Here is an 18,467-nt window from a genome sequence, read left to right as displayed (position 1 = left end):
TTACTAGCCATAGATTCATCAAAAAAAGCAAACAACACAAGAAAAACAGAATCTGTCAAAAACAGAACAGTCTGTAGTAATCTGTAGCTAACGCAACTTCTGGAACCCCAAAAATTCTAAAATAAATTTCTAGACGTGAGGAATTTATCTGTTAATCATATGCAAAAATAATTAACTAAATAGAACTTTCCAAATAAAATGACAGCGATTCTCGTGAGCGCTAAAGTTCCTGTTTTTACAGCAAGATCAAAAAGACTTTCCCCAAGTCTTCCCAACAGTTCTACTTGGCACAAAAACTAATTAAACACAAACACAACCAAAACATAGGCTAGATAAATTATTTATTACTAAACAGGAGCAAAAAGCAAGGAATAAAAATAAAATTGGGTTCCCTCCCAACAAGCACTATCGTTTAACGCCCCTAGCTAGGCATAAAAGCGAAGATAGATCTAGGTATTGCCATCTTTGGTAGGCTATTCATAAGTGGATCTCATAATAGATTCATATGGTAATTTAATTTTCTTTCTCGGGAAGTGTTCCATTCCTTTACTTAACGGAAATTCAAATCTAATATTCCCTTCCTTCATAACAATAATTGCACCAATCATTCTAAGGAAAGGTCTACCAAGAATAATAGGACGTGAAGGATTGCAATCTATATCAAGAACAATGAAATCTATGGGCACATAGTTCATATTTGCAACAATAAGAACATCATTAATTCTTCCCATAGGTTTCTTAATAGTGGAATCCGCAAGGTGCAAGTTTAAAGAACAATCATCAAAATCATGGAAACCTAGCAAATCACACAAAGTTTTTGGAATCGTGGAAACACTAGCACCCAAATCACACAAATCATAGCACTCATGATCTTTAATTTTAATTTTTATTGTAGGTTCCCACTCATCATAAAGTTTCCTAGGGATAGAATTCCAACTCAAGTTTTTCTTCATAAGATTGCATCAAAGCATCAATGATATGTTTAGTAAAAGCTTTATTTTGACTATAAGCATGAGGAGAATTTAGCACGGATTGCAACAAGGAAATACAATCTATCAAAGAGCAATTATCATAATTAAATTCCTTGAAATCCAAAATAGTGGGTTCATTGATATTTAAAGTTTTAATCTCTTCAATCCCACTTTTAACAATTTTTGCATCAAGATCTAAAACTCCGAATTTTTGGAACGCCTTCTATGTAAAGGTGGCTCATCTTCAGTCCCATCATTATCAAGATTCATATTGCAAAACAAAGATTTAATAGGGGACACATCAATAACTTTTAGATCTTTATCCTTATTATCATGAAAACTAGAAGAACACGCTTTCACAAAGCAATCTTTCTTAGCACGCATCCTAGCGGTTCTTTCTTTGCACTCATCAATGGAAATTCTCATGGATTCGAGAGACTCATTGATATCATGCTTAGCTGGAATAGATCTAAGTTTCAAATAATCAACATCAAGAGAAATTCTATCCACGTTCCTAGCCAATTCATCAATCTTAAGCAATTTTTATTCAATCAAAGCATTGAAACTCTTTTGCGATGTAATAAATTCTTTAATACTAGATTCAAAATCAGAGGGCCTCTTATGAAAATTTCCATAAGAATTGTTGTAGGAATTACCATAATTATTAGAGGAATTACTAGGGAATGGCCAAGAATTAAAATTACCTCTATACGCGTTGTTACCAAAATTATTCCTACCAACAAAATTCACACCCATAGATTCATTATTATTCTCAATCAAAGTAGACAAAGGCATATCATTAGGATTAGTAGGAGCACTCTTATTAGCAAACAATTTCATAAGTTCATCCATCTTTCCACTCAAAACATTAATCTCTTCAATTGCATGCACTTTTTTATTAGTAGATCTTTCGGTGTGCCATTGAGAATAATTAACCATAATATTATCTAGGAGTTTAGTAGTTTCTCCTAAAGTGATTTCCATAAAAGTGCCTCCCGCGGCCGAATCTAAAATATTTCTAGAAGCAAAATTCAATCAGGCATAAAAGTTTTGTATAATCATCCAAAGATTCAAACCATGTGTAGGGCAATTACGTATCATTAATTTCATCCTTTCCCAAGATTGTGCAACATATTCATGATCAAGTTGCTTAAAATTCATAATATCATTTCTAAGAGAGATGATCTTAGCGGGAGGAAAATACTTAGAGATAAAAGCATATTTGCACTTATTCCATGAATCAATACTATTTTTAGGCAAATACGAAAACCGAGCTTTAGCATGATCTCTAAGCGAAAACGGAAATAGCTTAAGTTTAACAATATCATTATCCACATATTTGTTCTTTTGCATATCACACAAATCAACAAAGTTGTTTAGATGGGTAGTGGCATCTTCACTAGGAAGGCCGGCGAATTGATCTTTCATGACAAGATTCAACAAAGCAGCATTAATTTTACAAGATTCAGCATCGGTAGGAGGAGCAATCGGAGTGCTAAGAAAATCATTGTTGTTGGTATTGGCAAAGTCACACAATTTAGTATTATCTTGAGCCATCTTGACAAGCAAGCAATCCAACACACAAGCAAACAAGAAACGGGCAAAAGAGGCAAATAGGGAAAGAGAAGGGGAACGGAGAGAGAGGGCGAATAAAACGGCAAGGGTGAAGTGGGGGACAGGAAAACGAGAGGCAAATGGCAAATAATGTAATGCGAGGGATAAGAGTTTGTGATGGGTACTAGGTATATCTTGACTTGGCAACGGCACATGAAATGACTCATTGTTGGGAGTCAAATCTTGACTTGACTTGGCGCGAATCTCCCCAGCAACGGCGCCAGAAATCCTTCTTGCTACCTCTTGAGCACTACGTTGGTTTTCCCTTGAAGAAGAATGGGTGATGCAGCAAAGTAGCGTAAGTATTGCCCTCAGTTTTTGAGAACCAAGGTATCAATCCAATAGGAGATCATGCTCAAGTCCCACGCACCTACACAAACAAATAAGAACCTCGCAACCAACACGATAAAGAGGTTGTCAAGCCCTTCACGGTCACTTACAAGAGTGAGATCTGATAGATATGATAAGATAATATTTTTGGTATTTTTATGATAAAGAGAAATAAAGATGCAAAGTAAAATAGACGGCAAAGGAAATAACTTAGTGTTGGTAGATTAATATGATGGAAGATAGACTCGGGGGCCATAGGTTTCACTAGTGGCTTCTCTCAAGAGCATAAGTATTACGGTGGGTGACCGAATTACTGTCAAGCAATTGATAGAATTGAGCATAGTTATGAGAATATCCAGGTATTATCATGTATATAGGCATCACGTCCGCGACAAGTAAACCAAAACGATTTTGCATCTACAACTATTACTCCACACATCGACCGCTATCAAGCATGCATCTAGAGTATTAAGTTCATAAGAAAAGAGTAATTCTTTAAGGAAGATGACATGATGTAAAGGGATAAACTCATGCAATATGATATAAACCCCATCTTTTTATCCTCGATGGCAACAATACAATACGTGTTGTTTCCCTTTCTGTCACTGGGACTGAGCACCGCAAGATTGAACCCAAAGCTAAGCACATCTCCCATTGCAAGAAAGATCAATCTAGTAGGCCAAACCAAACTGATAATTCAAAGAGACATGCAAATATAAACCAATCATACATAAAAGATTTCAGAGGAGAATCAAATATTTTTCATAGATAAACTGGATCATAAACCCGCAATTCATCGGATCTCGACAAACACACCGCAAAAAGAAGATTACATCGAATAGAGCTCCAAGAAGATCGAGGAGTACTTTGTATTGAGATCCAAAGAGAGAGAAGAAGCCATCTAGCTAACAACTATGGACTTGTAGGTCTGAAGTAAACTACTCACACATCACCAGAGAGGCCATGGAGTTGATGTAGAGGCCCTCCGTGATCAATGCCCCCTCCGGTGGAGCTCTGGAAAAGGCCCCGAGATGGGATCTCTCGGGTACAGAAGGTTGCGGCGGTGGAATTATGTTTTCATGGTGATCCTGGATGTTTGGGGGGGGGTACGTGGATATATATAGGAGGAAGAAGTACATCAGTGGAGCAACGGGGGGCCCATGAGGGTGGGGGCACCCAGGGGGGTAGGCGCGTCCCCCTGCCTCATGGCTTCCTTCGTTGTTTCTTGACGCCCACTCCAAGTCTCCTGGATCACGTTTGTTGAGAAAATCACGTTCCCGAAGGTTTCATTCCGTTTGATATTCCTTTTCTTCGAAACCCTAAAATAGGCAAAAAACAACAATTTGGGCTGGCCCCCGGTTAGTAGGTTAGTCCCAAAAATGATATAAAAGTGTAAAATAAAGCCCATTGACATCCAAAATAGATAATATAATAGCATGGAGCAATCAAAAATTATAGATACGTTAGAGACGTATCAGCGTGTATTTGCGTCATTCCCACCATGTGTACCAGATAGTTGTGGCTACTAAATCATTCCGCTGAACAGCCACCAGCGGACATGTAGTACTATTGGATAAAAGAAGATAAGGCAGCACCAAACCTCCATCTCTCCCTACTGTGCAAACTTCATTTGCCAGCTCCTGTAGACCAAGAATTTGCCAAATTTCCTTTACCCTCGGGCATAGAAACATGGCATGCCTGTTCCTCTCACAGTCCAAACTACAAAGTGGACACTGGGAGGTTGTAATCATGTGTCTATTAATTAGCTAAAACCCCATGGCAAGGAATAGCTCCTAGTAAAGTTCTCAAAATATGGATTTTAATTTTTGATGGCACACACAATTTCCAAATGGCACGCCAGACTGGACTAGTACTTGAGGCTTGTAATGAGTTCGTCATCCTCAACTTTCGTCCATGATGATGCCCCCACTCTTCATGGTATGCCGATTTCACTGAGAAAATTCCAATCATATTAAGGTACCATGAAACCAAATCTTCCATCATCCCCAGAGCTAGAGGAATTTTCATAATGTGTTGCACATCTATTGGCCAAAAAATATCATTTAGTAATTGTTAATCCCACACTCTGTTTTCTAAATCAATGACTTCAGAGACTCTTGTAATCACTATATTTCCCCTTGGTGTAAATATTCTGCAGGTAGGGCTGCTAGGTATTGATGTCTGCTAGAACTACGTCGGTATTTCCCCAAAGAGGAAGGGATGATACAACACGACAACGGTAGGTATTTCCCTCAGTGATGAGACCAAGGTTATCGAACCAGTAGGAGAACCAAGAAACACTATGTAAACATCACCTGCACACTAATAACAAATAGTCGCAACCCGACGTGTTAAAGGGGTTGTCAATCCCTTTCGGGTAACGGCGCCAGAAATAGGCAAAGGATGTGAGAAAGTTGTAATAAGTTGATAGATCGAACACAAAATAAAATAAATTGCAGCAAGGTATTTCTGTATTTTTGGTTTAATAGATCTAAAAATAAAAAGCAAAGGAAAATAGATCGCAAAGGCAAATATAATAAAGAAGAGACCAGGGGGCCGTAGGTTTCACTAGTGACTTCTCTCGAGAAAATTAGCAAATGGTGGGTAAACGAATTACTGTTGGGCAATTGATCAAACTTCAAATAACCATGACGATATCCAGGAAATGATCATTATATAAGCATCACGTCCAAGATTAGTAGACTGACTCCTGGTTGCATCTACTACTATTACTCCACACATCGACCGCTATCCAGCATCCATCTAGTGTATTAAGTTCATGGAGAAACAGAGTAATGCAATAAGAACGATGACATGATGTAGACAAGATCTATTTATCTAGAAATAGACCCCATCTTGTTATCCTTAATGGAAACTATACATACGTATCGTTTCCCCTTCTATCACTGGGATTAAGCAACGTAAGATCGAACCCATCACAAAGCACCTCTTCCCATTGCAAGATAAAAAGATCAAGTTTCCCAAACAAAACCCAAATATTGGAGAATAAATACGAGGCTATAAGAAATCATGCATATAAGATATCAAAGAATACTCAAATAACTTTCATGGATAAAAATATAGATCTGATCATAAACTCAAAGTTCATCGAATCCCAACAAACACACCGCAAAAATAATTACATAATACGGATCTCCAAGAGACCATTGTATTGAGAATCAAATGAGAGAGAAAAAGCCATCTAGCTACTAACTACGGACCCGAAGGTCTACAAAGAACCACTCACGCATCATCAGAGAGGCCCCAATGGACATGATGCATCCTTCCGTGATGGTGTCAAGATTGGATTTGGTGTTTCTGGAACTTGTGGTGGCTAGAATTGATTTTTGTCGACTCCCCTAGGGTTTCTGGAATATTGGGGTATTTATAGAGTAAAGAAGCGGTTCGGGAGGCAACCGATGTGGGCACAACCCACCAGGGCGCGCCTGGGCCTCCAAGCGCGCCCTGGTGTCTTGTGCTCCCCTCAAAGCACCCCCCAAGTGCTTCTCTAGCCCATTGGATGTCTTCTGGTCCAAAAAAATCCACAAAAAGTTTCGCTGCGTTTGGACTCCGTTTGATATTGATTTTCTGCGATGTAAAAAACATGCAGAAAACAACAACTGACACTTGGCACTATGTCAATAGGTTAGTACCAAAAAATGATATAAAATGACTATGAAATGATTGTAAAACATCCAAGAATGATTGCGATGTCAAAACCGGCGGATCTCGGGTAGGGGGTCCCGAACTGTGTGTCTAGGCCGGATGGTAACAGGAGGCAAGGGACACGAAGTTTTACCCAGGTTCAGGCCCTCTCGATGGAGGTAAAACCCTATGTCCTGCTTGATTAATATTGATGATATGGGTACTACAAGGGTAGATCTACCACGAGATCAGAGAGGCTAAACCCTAGAAGCTAGCCTATGGTATGATTGTTGTTGTGTATGTTGTCCTACGGACTAAAACCCTCAGGTTTATATAGACATCGGAGAGGGTTAGGGTTACACAAAGTCAGTTATAATGGTAGGAGATCTATATATCCGTATCGCCAAGCTTGCCTTCCACGCCAAGGAAAGTCCCTTCCGGACACGGGACGAAGTCTTCAATCTTGTATCTTTATAATCCAGGAGTCCGGCTTAAGGTATAGTCCGGCCATCCGGACACCCCCTAATCCAGGACTCCCTTAGTAGCACCTAAACTAGGCTTCAATGATGACGAGTCCGGCGCGCAGATTGTCTTCGGCATTGCAAGGCGGGTTCCTCCTCCAAGTACTTCATAGAAGATTTTGAACACAAATATAGTGTCCGACTCTGCAAAATAAGTTTCCACATATTGCCGTAGAGAGAATAACATTTACACAAATCTAATCTGCTGACGTATTCCGTAGTGTGACACACCACGGCCAAGCCTTTATCCGAGTCGTTTCATTATCCCACCCCAGCGCGTCATGCGAGGCGGTTTCCTTGGCACGTCTTGTTAAAGCAGAGATCGTGTCCCCTTATTCTGGGATTCTCATCAATACGGGCGTGGGTAACCCAACCGCTTCTAGGACTCCTAGATTATAGGCAAGTCCAAACGGACACGTAGAGGACACTTGATATTCACCCTCTTTATAAAGGGACAAGGCTTTTATTTTTCCCTCCCGTGCTCAATCGAATCCTTCCCCCACCTCAAGCTCAAACGCCCAATGTTCAGGTCAGGTGCTCCGAACCTTTAGTCATGTCCGGATCTAGCCTTCAAGGCCGATGGGTGCCTTCCTCCGTCACGGAAGAAGACATCAAAAAGTTGAGGGAGGCCAGATATCTGACCGCCAAGATTTTGCATCGGCTGCCTCCCCGGGGGCAGGCCGTCCCCTCCCCCGAACCCAACGAGAGCGTCGTGTTCGTCTCCCACTTCCTCCGAGGTCTAGGCCTTGCCCTGGATCCTTTCGTCAGGGGCTTGATGTTTTATTACGGGCTAGATTTCTATGGTCTAGCTCCGGACTCCTTTCTTCATATCACGACATTTATTGTTGTGTGCGAGGCCTTTCTCCGGGTTACCCGTCACTTTGGCCTATGGCTCAAGACTTTTGAAGTAAAGCCAAAGATGATCGAGGGGCAACATGCGCCGTGTGGAGGTGCCTCAATACGCAAGATGACGGGAGCTTCATGGCCCAAAGGTTCCATTCCAGAGGTGTCTGAATTGTGGCAACAGGAGTGGTTCTACATCACGGCTCCTAGAAGTGCCAAGTGGGCGGCCGCCCCCGTTTTCCGCTCGAGCCCTCCACCATAACTGATGTCATGGATTAGTAGAGGACTGAGTAGGGGTCCAGCCAAGGACGTGCTTATGTTGCAAAGCCGCATTCGAGATCTCTTTAATGGAGATTTCAGTTTGGTTGCGGTAATACAAGTTATGTTGGTCCGTCAAGTCCAGCCTTGCAAACGCCGGCCCCTTTGCTTGTGGGAGTTCAATCCCGAGGGACCGCGTGTCATTCAAAATTTCCTCGGCCTGACGCACGAGGAGATGTACAAGTTATTCTTCGGACCTCAAATAGAGTGTCCGGAAATCACCGAGGACGTGGGCCTGAGCAGTAACCATGACGCCGAACAGGTAAGGAATCTTCCGGCCGAACATACCATCTCTCATTTGTTACGAAGTTATCTCTGAGAGTTCGCTTTTTGACCAGGACTGGCTAACGAAGGCGAAGTTGATTCGGTGTTCGCCCCCCTCCTTGAGGGTTTAGAAAATCCGGTACTGGAAAAGATGCTCCAGGTCGCACCCTGCCCGGAGCCCTTGAAGGAAGATACCGGGGAGGATAATACGGGCGGACGCGGGCCTCCAACGCTACCCATTCTAACCGAGGGAGCGAGCGTCTCCATGAAAGAAGACGACCGGAGGAGGAAAAGGACTGCGCCCGGGGATTCGGAAGTCGAAGCTTCCAAATGGGAGAATAAGTCTCCCACAAAGGGTCCTACCTTGCGGGGTGCTGTTGCCGCACAAAGTCCGCGGGGGGATCAATTCTCCCATGAGTCGTAAGTGACCCGAAATACTCTAATAGTACATATATGCCATCTTTTTCTTCTGAGAAAATAACCACCACATATATCTTTGCAGTTCGGGCCTTAGACCCTCTCAAATGAGCTCGTCTTCGGGGGATCTTCTTCCAGAGATGAGGGAGAGCGAAACGCCTCCTCCGGACTCCTCCGCTCCGGAAGCAGGCGACCCTGAAGTGTCGTCGCGGAGGGCCTCTCCGAGTCCGGCGAGGCCAGAAGATAATCCCGTTGACCCCTGAAGCTCCCAGTGTCCGGCTCCCGAAGAGAGCAGACAAAAGAGTCCGGCACCGTCTAGTGTGCGATCGGATGTTCTCAGGGAGTTGGTGGGGCGAGCGGCCATCTCAGATGAACATCATGTGCTGATGAATACGGTGATGGAGAGAATCTCATCCGCCGAAAGCGGATTGCATAAAGCTTTTATGAGTCTACTGACAGGCTTTGAGGTAGGTAAAATAATGTATGATAGTCCTGCACATGCTAGGTGTGCCCTGTGTAGATAGTAGCCCCTGAGACTCTAGTCATCGTCGGAAACGACGACGAACAGAGGATCATATTCCCAGGTAATAACCATACTTCCTCTATGTGCAGGTGATGGAAGCTCCGGTGGCTAGCCGGACTAGCGAGTTTGCCTATTTAGAATGGCAGTTGGATGCGGCAGACGCCGACATCGAGCTTGTTAACAAAAGTCTTGACGAGGCACAGGGTAAGTGTCATTATCTGGTAAACGCCACATAGGAAGAGCAGCATGATGCCAGTATCTTTAATATGTTGTGACTGCAGATGGAGCTGCCACTGTTGAAGCCTTGCGGGCAGAACTTGCCTGAGCCAAGGAACAAGCGAGGTTGGGTAACGCGGCTGCTTTGAAGGCGGCCGAAGAGTTGCAAGCCCAGAAGGCCGCGCATGGAGAGAGCCGAGATAAGATGGCCAAGATGGCCATGGAATTAAAAGCCGCCGCCGACCGTTGCCGGGTTCTTGAAAAGGAAAACCAGGCAAAGGCATTGGACCTTGAGAAGGCTGCTGCGACGGGAAAAGACCTCCGCTCTGCTATCAGGGCAAAGAAGGAGGAGCTGCGGGAAGCCGGGGATATTGTAGCTGGGAAATCCTTTATGCTGCAGAGGATGTTCGGAGATCCACGGTATGCCCCTCTGGATCGGTTGTGGAGTTTGGAGGATGTGTATATGGATTTGGCAACGAGCGCTGCCGATGCGGCCAAGTACTTCCAGGGTCAGACGGACCATGAAGTAGACCAACTATTTTGGAGACAATTCCATTCTCCCGAGCTGTCTGGCCAATTAGCCGAATGGGCCGAACTAAATAGGTTGTCCTGACTCTCCACGAGGTCTGTTGTGGATCAGCTATGGACGGAAAGGATAAAACCGAACAGCTATTTCATCTTGGTGTAGCAGTTCCTTGACGTGGTGCCATGCATTAATGTGATGAAGAGGTCAGCGTGCATAGAGGGCGCACGGATGGCCTTTGCCCGTGTTAAAGCATGCTGGGCGGAGATGGATGCCACCACTGTTGCAGCGCGGGATTCGGCCATAGGTCGAAGGGCTGCTGAGCACTACTTTGAGGAAGTTCTTGAGGGTGCTCGTTTGATAGAGACCCAGTGCTCAAAAAATATTATGTTTGAATGATATGTGATCTCATTGTAAGCGAAATGCTTTTATAGATTTTTATAAGGCTATTTTTATACTTTTGCCTGAAAGTAATATGATGCGTCCTGGGCAGCCGTTTATGTATACATGTGTGTAACCTGAAAGATTGCAGTCCTCGGCTTCAACCCCCACGCATATAATGCGGAGGTGCTTGCAAAAACACGCGTTCACACTTAACCCAATGCCTTGGTCCTATTAAGGAGGTGATAGCCGAGCGAGCGAGGCAACCGGACTATAATGCTTTAGCACTTTCACTTAGCCATAGGAGTTTGACAGTGGGGCTACTAGATAGCCCCTGGTGGCTCCGCACTCTCCCGATCCCGGGGTGCGTACATGCCTGGCCGGAAAACGACCCTTCATTAAGGCGGAGGAATTCTAACATTCCAACAGGTCATCGAGTGGTTGACCAGTCTCACACTATATCATGACAGTTAGTTTTCGGCTTTCTCTACTGAGGTGCTCGTCCGGATGAACCAGGGCACAATCATAGTAGTTCTCCTGGTGCTACCTTAGCCGGTAAAGCAGAACGTAAGGCACCAAAACACAGGAGCTGGGCAAACCCAACATTTGACCAAAGACAATGATTCGGAGCTGATGCATATAGGGCCAAACTCGCGACGCCGAGCACTCCCTAAGGTATTCGGTCTTTGTGGTATAAACCGGGCCTAAGTAATGGCCTTTGTAAGAAGCCCCTTGTGTACAGGTACGTGCATTGTTCTGGCATGGCCACATGCCAAGACGTCAGCATCCTTCTTGACGGTGGATGTGTATCAACAAGAGACAGTAAAAAAGGTTTACGCAGGGTCTTAATCTGAAAAGAATCCTTGGAGCGGGTCCCTACTGCACATCTGCGCCTGTGTCTTCGTTGTGCCGTATCCTGGACGGGTGTAGCACGATGATCGTCTGTAAAAGAGAGGAATTTAGGTGAAAAAGGTTGTCGTGCAAAAAGATAGTTTTAAAGAAACCATGTATAATTCAAGATGAGAAGAAATTGCCACTTGTCTGCGTGCGTTGAGCCCCTTGTATTGACAAATAGGGGTGTGACCATTTATTCGGTATAAGTAGCGGCGCCGGACTCGATTAGTTGTGTCTGAGGTCTTGACGACCTATTGGATGCTTTCGCTAGTCCGGGCGCCTTTAGTGTGCGGCTGCCCAGGCAGCCTCACTCTCTTCGGCGCGCAGAGATCGCTTGATATTTCCGTGCACTGAAATGATGCCACGTGGACCGGGCATCTTGAGTGTGAGGGAGGCGTAGTGTGGTATTGCATTAAAGCGAGCGAAAGCTTCTCGTCCGAGCAGTGCTTGATAGCCACTTTGAAACGGAGCGATGTGGAAGGTTAAATGCTCGCGACGGAAGTTATCGAGGGAGCCGAATATAACTTGTAGTAGGAGGGAACCCGTACAACGAGCCCCTGGGCCTGGCGTTACTCCTTTAAAGGTAGTATTGCTATGGCGAATTTGTGTTGGGTCTAACCCCATCCCGCGGATTGTATCCTGATATATTAGGTTTAGGCTGCTGCCGCCGTCCATCAAGACTCGCGTGAAGTGATATCCGCCAATTACTGGGTCTAATACCAGGGCAGCCCATCCTGCGTGTCGGATACTTGCTGAGTAATCGTGATGGTCGAAAGTGATCAGTTGAGACGGCCAGTGGCAGGTCTTCGCGGTGACAGGCACTTGGGTATATTTTCCTGGGAGTGCTGCATTGTTTTTTCCCTTGATCACGTGTAACACGTTTACTGTTTTGACTTCCAATGGAAATTTCTTTTGTTCCCCCGTGTCTTGCTTGGGAGGCTCGTCCTCGTCTTCACTTGGTGTATCCTCCCCCTTGTGTACGGCGTTGAGCTTGCCGGACTGCTTGAAGACCCAACATTCTCTGTGGGTATGATTAGCAGGTTTGCTAGGGGTACTATGGATCTGACATACTTGGTCCAGAATTTTGCTGAGGCTGGACAGTTCATCCCTGGTGCCTTTAGTGGGTGATTTTTGACCTGGCCGAGAGCTTTTGAATCCGGCATTTACTGCCGTGCCCTTCGTGCCGTCTTCTTTATTCCGGCGCTTGTTATTGCTGTTGCGCCGTGATTTCCCGTTTCCATCTCTAACTTCAGATGTACTGGGGTAGCTGGTGCTGCATCTGGCTAGCCAGCTCTCCTCACCCGCGCAAAAGCGGGTCATGAGGTTTGTTAATGCGGCCATCGTTCTCGGCTTATTTTGGCCGAGGTGTCTGGCGAGCCATTCTTCACGGACGTTGTGCTTGAAAGCTGCCAAGGCTTCGACATCCGAACAGTCGACAATCTGGTTCTTTTTAGTAAGAAACATGTTCCAAAGCTTTCGGGCTGACTCTCCGGGCTGTTGAGTTATATAAGTCAAATCGTCCGCATCCGGAGGTCGGACATAAGTCCCTTGAAAATTTGCCCGAAAGGCGTCTTCGAGCTCTTCCCAACTTCCAATGGAGCTTTCGGGGAGTCCTTTAAGCCAGTGACGAGCCGGCCCTTTGAGCTTGAGGGGTAAGTTCTTGATGGCGTGGAGATTATCTCCTCGAGCCATATGGATGTGAAGGATGTAGTCCTCAATCTAGACCCCTGGGTCTGTTGTTCCGTCGTATGTATCTATGTTTACGGGTTTGAATCCCTCTGGAAATTCATGGTCCAGCACCTCATCAGTGAAACATAGGGGGTGTGCGGCACCCCTGTAGCTGGGTGTACCGCGTTGTTCGGATGTTTGTTGTGTTGCATTGTATGCTGGGGGGCGCTTGCATGGTCCATAGATGGATCTTGTTGCATCGTCCTTTGGGTGCGAGCCCTCGCATGGGTCGCGTGTTGTATTATGAGTGGCGTTGTATGCCGCTCTGTGTTGATAGAGGGGTCGTCTATCCGACCAGGTGGCTGCTTTGATATTTGGTTATGGGGGGTCTGAGGCATCCTCATCGAATTCAGGTAGCAGCTTCCGCTTTGGGTAGCTCTTGGAGGGGCGACTATCACCGTACATCACTGCTGTGTTGAGTATTTTACTCCATCTGATTTGGAGTGTGTCTTGTGCAGCCTTGAGCCTTTGCTTCTGCTTTTTCAGACTCCTTGCGGTGGCAACAAGCCTTTTACGGGTATTCTGCTACTCCGGGTGCCTGTCCGGCGTTATGTTGTCCGGACCATTATCCTTGATAGAATTTGTTTGTTCGGTTTGGTTATCCGGATTACCGTTGTCCGGCAGCGGTTCGCCCTGCTCCAGCGCTGGGTCTGTGTGATCGCTATTTTTATCGAGGCGGGATTTGGGGCGGCGCTTGCGTCACCGCTTTGACTGCTTTTCGAGGGAACAGGCCTTCGGTGCGTCCTTCCGCTCCTTGTCATCATCTTTTGGTGCGTCCACCACGTATACGTCATATGACGAGGTGGCGCTCGGGGGCCCAATGGGCGCTGGTTCTTCATTGTCTCCTTCATCGGCGTCCATACCGTCGATGTCTTCGGAGTCGAAGTCGAGCATGTCGGTTAAATCATCGACAGTGGCTACAAAGTGGATGGTGGGTGGGCTTTGAATTTCTTCATCGTCTGTATCCCAACCTTGCTGACCGTAGTTCGGCCAGGGCTCTCCTGATAAAGAGAGAGTCTTTAGTGTCTTCAGAATATCGCCGAAAGGCGAGTGCTGAAAGATGTCCGCAGCAGTAAACTCCATGATCGGCGCCCAATCGGATTCGATCGGCAGGGGCGCGGAGGGTTCGGAGTCCGGAGAGGAGTCCGGCTTCTTGGAGTCACGAGTCTCGCGGCGTGCGGGGCTGGTGTTCGGCTCGATCGCCGTTGGGATTACAGCCCCCGAGGCAGCGTCCAACCACCCATCCTCGATCGGTGCAGTTGGCTACGAATTAAAGGTCGAAGCCGATGCGGGTGCGGCCTCCAGGGCACTGTTCGGCAGCAGAGCTAGATCATGCTCGTCGTGACAGTGCAACGCGCTCGGTAGTTGCTCGAATCCATCGAAGATCAAGTCCCCGCAGATGTCAGTCGTGTAGTTTAAACTTTCAAATCTGACCTAACGGCCAGGGGCGTAGCTTTCGATCTTCTCCAGATGGACAAGTGAATTGGCCTGTAGTGCGAAGCCGTCGAAGACGAAAATCTGTCCGGGGAGGAAGGTATCACCGTGGACTGCATCGCTATTGATGATCGTAGGAGCCATCGAGCCTGACGACGACGACACAGAGGAACTCTCAATGAAAGCACCAATGTCGGTGTCAAAACCGGCGGATCTCAGGTAGGGGGTCCCGAACTGTGCGTCTAGGCCGGATGGTAACAGGAGGCAAGGGACACAAAGTTTTACCCAGGTTCGGGCCCTCTTGATGGAGGTAAAACCCTACGTCCTGCTTGATTAATATTGATGATATGGGTAGTACAAGAGTAGATCTACCATGAGATCCAAGAGGCTAAACCCTAGAAGCTAGCCTATGGTATGATTGTTGTTGTGTATGTTGTCCTACGGACTAAAACCCTCCGGTTTATATAGACATCGGAGAGGGTTGGGGTTACACAAAGTCGTTTATAATGGAAGGAGATCTGTATATCCGTATCGCCAAGCTTGCCTTCCACACCAAGGAAAGTCCCTTCCGGACACGGGACGAAGTCTTCAATCTTTTATCTTCATAGTCCAGGAGTCCGGCTGAAGGTATAGACCGGCCATCCGGACACCCCCTAATCCAGGACTCCCTCAATGATAATATGACAGCATGGAACAATCAAAAATTATAGATACGTTGGAGATGTATCAGCATCCCCAAGCTTAAGACTTTCTCATCCTCGAGTAGGTAAATGATAAAAACATAATTTTTGATGTGGAATGTTGCCTAACATGCTCATCTCATATTCTTTTCATTATAGCATGGACATGTGGACTTTTTATATGGTTCAAAGCAATAGTCTAGTTTTTACATGAGACTTAAATACTCAAGCATATCAACAAGCAACCATGTCTTTCAAAATATCAACGCTAAAATAAGTTATACCTAGACCATCATGCTCAATCATTGATCCATTCATGAAACACACTCGCATATTAACTACACCCAATGCTCAAGTACGATCATAGTGTCCCCTAGTTGGTGCTTTATAAGAGAAGATGGAGACTCAAATTAAAAATAAAAATTGCATAAAATAAAAGAAAGGCCCTTCGCGGAGGTAAGTAGGGATTTCCGGAGGTGCCAGAGCTCAAAGCGAAAAACATAGAGATAAAAACATTTTGGGAGGCATGCTTTTCCTGTCAATGAGAACGATCGAGAAGTTCCCTATACTTTCCATGCTAGATATATCATAGGCGGTTTCCAAATAGAAATTAAAGTTTATTCCTTTTCCACCATACTTTCACTTTCCATGGCTAGCCATATCCACGGGTGTCTTTCATACCAACACTTCCCAAGGAATTTATTATTTGACAACCTAAAGTAAATTCATTTTTCATTTCGGGACTGGGCATCCCTAATACCTTTTCCTTACTCTCGTGCAATGACAAGTGAATAAACACTCATCGTGAGAATAAAATATCTAGCATGGAAATATATATTAGCCACCCCCTACCGATTCATGAGCGGTACGAGCACACAAAAAAGAAATTTATTTTGAAAATTAGACATGGCAAATACAAATTTTCTTAGAACGGCAAAAGAATACCACATATAGGTAGGTATGGTGGACTCATGTGGCAAAACTGGTTTAAGGATTTTGGATGCACAAGTAGTGATCATACTTAGTGCAAAATGAAGGCTAGCAAAAGATTGAGAAGGGACCAACCAAGAAACGAATAATCTCATAAGCGAGCATTAAGCATAATTAACACCGAATAATGCACCACAAGTAGGATGTGATCTCATTGCATAACTATTGCCTTTCGTGCTTGCATATGGAATCACAAACCTTAACACCAATATTCTTACTAAAGCATAATTACTCATCAACATGACTCACATATCACATCATCATATCTCAAAACTATTACAAGGAATCAAGTTTATTTTGTCTAATGATCTTCATGAAATTTTTTGTTATATCCTTCTTTGATATCTAACACTTTATAACTAATTTTCATGTGTTGCTTTTGATAAGCTCAAACAAATATAAGTGAAGGTCATGAGCATAATATTTATTTCTCTCAAATTAATTTTAGTGAAGCAAGAGAGAACTTATTAAAAAATTACTAACTCTCAAATAAATCTAAGTTAAGCATGAGAGCATTTTTTCAAAAATAACAAAGCACACCGTGCTCAAAAAGATATAAGTGAAGCACTAGAGCAATTCCATAGCTCATAAAGATTTAAGTGAAGCATAGAGAGCAATTCTAATAAGTCATGGCATAATTTTGGCTCTCTAAAATAGGTGTGTAAAGCAAGGATTAAAGACTTAAAACACAAAGAAAAACAAGCAAAGACTCATACCATACAAGCGCTCCAAGCAAAACTCATACTATGTGACGAATAAAAATATAGTTCCGAGCAAAATACCGATGGTCGTTAGAAGAAAGAGGGGATGCCACTCGGGCATCCCCAAGCTTAGTTGCTTGCTTCACTTTGGATAATAGATTGGGATTCCATGGGCATCCCCAAGCTTAGGCCCTTCTTACTGCTTATTCTTTCATCCATCGTAACATCACCCAAAACTTGAAAACTTCAATCACACAAAACTCAACAAAACCTTCGTGAGATCCGTTAGTGTAAGAAAAAAAATCACTACTATAAGTACTGTTGCAAACCCATTCATATTTTATCCTTGCATTATATCTACTATATTCCAACTTTTCTATGGCAAAAACTCTTCAAAGAAAAGCATAGAATCATCAAAACAAGCAAACAACACAAAGAAAATAGAATCTGTCAAAAACAGAACAGTCTATAACAATCTGGATATTTAGAATACTTCTGTAACTCAAAAAATTCTGCAAAATTAGGAACATGTGAGAAATTTGTACATTAATCTTTTGTTTGAATAATTGGTATTTTATCACACTCCTGTTAAAATGAGAATTACTTTCGTGAGCGCAAAAGTTTCTGTTTTTCAGCAAGATCAAGTCAACTATCACCCAGGAAGATCCTAAAGGCTTTGCTTGGAAGAAACACTAATTAAAACACAAAAACACAATCACAATAGTAGCATAATTGATCAAAAACTCAAGAACAGAAATCAAAAATAATTCTTATTCATTGGGTTGCCTTCCAACAAGCGCTATCGTTTTACGCCCCTAGCTAGGCATAAAGCAAGGATCTAAGTATTGTCATCTTTGTTTCTAGATCCATGAGATGCCCTCATGAATGATTCATAAGGTGGCCTAATTATTGTACTAGGGAAGTGTTCCATACCCTTCCTTAGTGGAAATTTAAATTTAATATTGCCTTCTTTCATATCAAGCACGGCACCAATAGTACGTAAAAATGGTCTACCAAGAATAATTGGACAAGACAGATTGCAATCAATATCAAGAACAATAAAATCTATGGGCACATAATTCCTATTTGCAAGAATAAGAACATCATTAATTCTTCCCATAGGCTTTTTAATAGTAGCATCCGCCAAGTGCAAATTTAAAGAACACACTTCAATATCGGTAAGACCAAGCACATCACATAAAGATTTCGGAATTATAGAAACACTAGCACCCAAGTAACATAAAGTAAAACACTCATAATTATTAATCTTGACTTTGATAGTAGGTTTCCACTCATCAGGCAATTTCTGAGGAATTGAAACTTCTAATTCCAATTTTTCTTCCAAAGCTTTCATCAAAGCATCAACAATATGTTTAGTAAAAGCTTTATTTTGTTCATAAGAATAGGGTGAATTCATCATGGATTGCAACAAAGAAATACAATCAATCAAATATCAACTATCATAATTAAAGTC

The sequence above is a fragment of the Triticum aestivum genome, chromosome 3A, assembly GCF_018294505.1.
Source record: "Triticum aestivum cultivar Chinese Spring chromosome 3A, IWGSC CS RefSeq v2.1, whole genome shotgun sequence".
In the NCBI taxonomy this organism is placed as follows: Eukaryota; Viridiplantae; Streptophyta; class Magnoliopsida; order Poales; family Poaceae; genus Triticum; species Triticum aestivum.
The sequence above is the reverse complement of the archived record's forward strand: the minus strand, read 5'-3'. Positions refer to the sequence as shown.